Source organism: Pinus tabuliformis, chromosome 3_2 (genome assembly GCF_031772625.1).
Source record: "Pinus tabuliformis cultivar Carrire ecotype Pingquan chromosome 3_2, CPIR1, whole genome shotgun sequence".
Taxonomy (NCBI): Eukaryota; Viridiplantae; Streptophyta; class Pinopsida; order Pinales; family Pinaceae; genus Pinus; species Pinus tabuliformis.
The window spans coordinates 282,239,055-282,244,769 of record NC_142302.1 but is presented as its reverse complement, the minus strand read 5'-3'; the positions used below and the strand labels follow the sequence as shown (position 1 = coordinate 282,244,769).

At 38.5% G+C, this 5,715-nt stretch overlaps 1 pseudogene; it reads left to right on the top strand.

Annotated features, from left to right (window-relative positions):
• The first annotated feature begins 2,811 nt into the window (after positions 1–2,811).
• On the top strand, positions 2,812–3,447 carry LOC149180726 (uncharacterized; annotated as a pseudogene).
• Positions 3,448–5,715: the final 2,268 nt, after the last annotated feature.

Sequence of the window (5,715 nt, the reverse complement as noted above, 5' to 3'; positions counted from 1 at the left end):
TGATCTTCAATTTCTCCATTGGAATGCAATTCATTCTAAAAAAACAATGGCTTCTACATTATTTAAAGCCAATGCATCCTTTGCATCTCTCTTAGAAAATATGGAAATTTTTATAGACAAGGAAGTTGTGTAATAGTCTTTAGTGATGGTATCATGTGGTTGCACATATGCAGCGAACTTATTCAATATACAAGTAAATATTTGATTAAAATCCTACAGCTTCTCTTTGTCCCCCTTCTTGAGGTTCCCGATTTCTTTTAACAACATGGAAAGATTTTTATTATCCACAAACTTCCCTAAAAACAACCTCTTAAACTCCCTTAAATTGTGAATTTAATTAGTTGGAATATTATGATACCATACAGGGTATCTATCTTCTAGAGTGTATGTAAAAAGTCTACAAGCAATGTCATCAAAGCATACATCAAGTGTTTCTGAGTGCATGTAGAAGTCACCAATATGATCTTCAACTTTTTTGTTCTTGTCAGGATAAAACTTGGATAGCAAATTTTTCGTATGTTTACGCATGCGATGGATATTATCTAGAAGAGAAAGTGGCCTTGGACCATCCAATATCCTTATCAGCCATGTCTTCTCCTCCTTCCCCGTCTCTTTTTGAATCGAAAGATTCTTCTCATTCATCATTCAAATCTTTGATATAACGAGGTTGTTCTTCATATCTAGGCTGTTCTTCATATGAAAAATTAAAATTTCCCTTGTCACCTTCTAGAGCTTCCTCAATAGGTGGAAGTTCCCCTTATTGGACCATCTCTTATGTCAATTTTGCTAATTCTTTAAGGGTGGTGATAACCAAATCTTCGATCGATAAGTTCAATACACTAGTACGAGTTGTTTCTTTCTTTCTTGGATTATGAGGAAGATTATGAGCAACGAGAAGTAATCCAAGAGTTCTTGCAAACTAACGCGTAATTGGTAGAGTGTCTGGAGTTTCGTAAGTAACTTCAAAAGTTTGTTTCAAACCAAGATGAGAATACTCCCCAACCTTAGGGATGAGAGTTGGAGTTGAAATCAAACCATTACTTCCTTGCACAGATTCTTCGTTGTTGGGGTGAGGTAAGTTATCAGCCATAAATAGTTAGCAACCCTCCTTCTAGCGCCAGAATGTTGACGGTGTTGGATCCCACCAACATACAGAGGAGATCCCCGATATAAATTCCCAATTAGACCCCACACGGTTTCATATAGGAGTCTCATCCAGAAGTATGGCATAGTTTGATATTTAAGATGGGAAATTACTAAGAGGGGGGCTGAATCAGTAATTTAAACTCTTTGTTTTTGCTATCAACTTAATTTTATTTTTATGCAATTAATGATTTATGTTTGTGCTCAGTAGTTATTGAATTCCTTTTGTAGATTTCAAGGAGAGAGGTTTGCAGATTTGTTTACCAAGAATTCAAAGCATTCACACAACATGAAAGAATTAAACTCATGAATACACCAGATATAAGTGGAAACCCCGAAGGGAGAAAACCACGAACTTTAGGCTGAAAGTGATGTGAAGGCAAGTTGCTACTCCTTTTTACATCAGATTTTTGTAGGCTCCTACCTCAAAGGAACCTCCAACTCCCATAAGTTTTCTAGCAGGCTACAACCCACAGGAGGCTCCTACCTCAACGTGCTACAACATGTTCTTTTTCAAGCTGCAACATTCAAAGGAACAAAAATTTCTCAAGGCACAAATGCTAGTTATCTCATATCCAATTCTACTGTCAAGTTTTCAGCTGAACTGCTTCTTCTTTTCACTCTTCTTCTCTTCTGCTACTGCTCATTCATTCTCATGTGTTCCAATCTCATGAATCATTGTCATCTATTATATTAAGGATAATAGTCTATCTGGTAAAAGAATTCATAGTAGTCAACATGGAAAAGGTTAGATACCATATAGGACAGTCATAAGACAGGGTTCAGATACTTAGCAAAAGACTCAATTCCAAAATAGGTGAATATACCAGCTTAATAATCCAACTTTGTTTCTCAATAAATCATGCTCTCTCTACATATCAATAGACCAACCATTCCTTTGCAAGATTCAAATCAATACAAATACCAAAATCCAAGCTTCATCAAATCTCTATTATTTCTGCTTAGTATGTATACCAATAGAAAACCCTAACAACTTCACTACTCATCTCTGTGAAACCCTAGCACTGATCAATTCTAGATTCAAGCAACAAGCAAGCTCAACACACCAACACTACTCAGCACAACCCAACATCCCAGGAGCAAATGAAGTTTCTTCACTGCTAAATGTTCTAGATGTACAAAGATTTTCCAACTACAAACTGTGTTCCTCATCTCAGAATTGCTGATGTATCTTTCAGATCTGCAACCAGTCTATCATGTTGCTTCTTGCATACTAGTCAGAAAGTTATCTTCAATTAACTCATACCTTTGATGCTCTGATTAGAGTGTGAATGTTTTCAATCGGTGCCCTTACTGTAAAAAAAAACTTCTAACTTTATGGTCACAAATATGGATACTTCAACCTTTTCACTCGAGATCTTGTATTCAAAAGGATGTAACCATGTTTAAATAATCTTGAACTAGCTTCAGATTCGTGTCCCAAGCTGCTCTGAATTAGTTATCTCACATCGTTGTGCCTTATCCTCAGAGTGAAAGATATAAAAGAATGTCATAGATGTGAATGTGAAGCAATTTGCAATCATATCTTTAGAACTTCACGCAAGACATGATCCTTCAGAAAGGGTCTATACTTCTGTGAATTGTTAAGGATGGTGTGCCAAAAAGGTTTCGAGTAGGACCTTCAAGGTTGCGCTTTCGGCAGACAAGATGGTACTCTATTCCAAGGCCATGCTAGAGGCTGGTGATTACACCATCTACATGGGCATTGATAAGTTCGAAAATGAAGAACTCATTTGATATAGTATTCCTGAGGATATCTCATTTCACGTGGATAAGTTATCCTCAACACACTTTTATTTGAGAATGCATAAGGGTCAGAAAATAAATTATATTATTCAACCAGTCTTGGATGATTGTGCACAGCTAGTGAAGGCGCACTCTATTCAAGGAAAAAAACTCTATAAGAAAGACCCCTTGGTCAAGTTTAAGAAGACTTCTTCTATGGATGTTGGGAAAGTTGGCTTCCATAACCCCAAGCTTGTTTGAACTATACGAGTAGAGAAGTGAACCATCGAAATTGTGAATAGATTGAACATAACAAAAGTTGAGCGGAAACCTGATTTGAAAGCTGAGTGAGAAGTTATAAATGCTGTAGAGAGAGCACAAATAAAAGCTCAAGGGAGGGAAAATAAACGACTTGAGGAACTCGAGCGCCTTGAGAAAGAGAGGAAAGTAGAAATAAGAAGTTATAAAGGTTTTATGGTTGCAGAAAAAATGACTTCTGACATGGATATTGCATCTGGTAGGAAATCCGCTGAAGAAATCGAGGATGATTTCATGTGATGATGCAAGAAGGAAGATACATAAATAGTTTACATGTAGCTTTATTTTATGCTAGTCTGCTGATCTGAAAATGAAGATCTTAGATTACTTTGAAGTTATTACAGACTCATGTGCATTGATTTGCCTATATTACTTAGTGCAATGGATTGATAAGATTGTGAATAACATAGACAAGGAAGCAGTTAAAGAAACATAATAGACAAACACACATAACACAACAAGTTTAATATGGAGTTCACCCAAAACTCCTGGGCTATGTCTCCTGGTCCAGCCTTCAGTGGTGACCTCTCTATTCTGTCTTCAAGAGTAGAGTTTTACAAAATGTGAGCTCAATTTGAGTCCCAACACAACAGATACAAAATAACAGGAGTTTTCTTGAATCCCTCAAGCCTCTCTGAGTACACAGACTCTTTCTCTCCTTCTCTGGCTCTGTTTTCTCTCTGTCTCAGCACTGCTTGTCTCTGTCTTCTGTCTTCTATGGCTTTTAAGCCAATCGACGTTGTCTGTTCATTTCCTTTTCCGGGCTCTAGCTCCTAGCCTCTATCCACTCAAATCCCCCTATGAGCATTATCAACCATTGCTAAATGCCTTCAGGGATGGTGGCCACCTATTCTGTAATGGAAGGACCATCAGCACCTTTGAAATCCTCAGAATAGTCATTCTCTGTTTACATAGAGAAATACACTAAAACACGAGAAAATCCACCCAAACGTAGTCTATTGGACTTCAAAAATCATTAATTTTACCCTATATTCCCTTTGGATCCATCTTTGGGCGCGATCGCAAGTGATTGTTGATCAATGGTTATTATTGATTTCGGGTGGCTAACGCGCACAGAGATTACCTGCCCGAAAAGGGTGGTTTTCTCTCTCCGGTGCCTAGCCATGTGGTGGCCAATTTATGGGCTCGGGTAGAGCCTGGCCAATACCACTTACCGCCTACGGCCCGCCCGAAATCCCGCTTGTTACAGAACTTAAAACACATCTCGCTGTGTATAAAAACCCTTTCGGGTCTGTTATATCGCCCAATTCACATTTCCTTTGTATTTGTAAAAATACATTAAAACACTGAAAATACCATCAAATGGATTTATGGCAGACTTCAAATGTTATACATTTGCATCTATAAGTTCCATCGGGTCCGTTTTTATCGCAGCGGGCACATTTCCTTTTTATTTCATTTATTTGGCGAAAATGCGAAAGACAGAAAAATGTCGTTTTCCAGATCTCAAAATATGTTAAATATCATCTATAACCCCATCGGTTCCGGCTATCACGAGTCATATTTATATCGGCCCTGCTCCATTGTATTATTCCGACGCAATATTGCGATGTGATTGATCGGAATCGCATATCGCATAGACCCCGAGCCGTTTGTAAGCACTCCTTTGTAATCTGCCAATTGCGATATTGCGAGTTAACCTGGGCCATCGATCTGCGCGCTTGATCGACGGTCCTTGTTGACCGACTCTGATCACTATCACATATTTCATATGGTAGCCTCTAATAGCCTCTGATAGCCTCCGCTGATTGCGATATGCCGATCGGATCTGGACCGTTGATCGGCTAGATCCGACGATTCCTGTGCCTCATTTCTTTGACCTCCGATACTCTATTTTTCCACTATTTCTTCATGTTTTTTCACTCTCGATAGTGTAATCTGCCATTTCTAAGAGTTCTTCTTTTGCGATAGTTTTGAAATTTAGAAGACTTAGAGGGTTTTCTAGGATCCATTTTGGATCACGCCTTCCCATTGAAAAAGCTTTTGGAGCACCAAAAGTTGGTTTTTAAGCATCGATCAAGTGAGGATACAACTTCCTCACTTGTCCAATTTCTATCCATCATGCACTGCTTGGTTTTGAACCTTTGAGTCTGATTCTGAGGTACTCAACATCCCCTCTACGTGTAGTTCTCACCTTCCTGTCCAGAACTGTATCTTCCTGCAACTCATTGAGATGTTCAGGCAATAGATCATCAATAGAAGGAAACTAACTTTGCTCTTCGGGATCTTCAATCAATGAAGGTTCAAATAGTCTCAAGTTCTCTGCATTAACTACTGAATAAATGTGCATGTAAGCTGGCAAATCAAGGCGAAAAACGTTCTCACCAATTTTCTCAAGTATCTTGAAAGGTCCATACCTTATTGGCTTAAGCTTCTTACCTTCACCTTGCATTCTGTCTTTGCTGATGTACAGCCAGACTTGATCACCAACTTGGAAGCTATGCTCAATTCGATGCTTGTCATGCCTTGCCTTGTACTTGGCTTGGC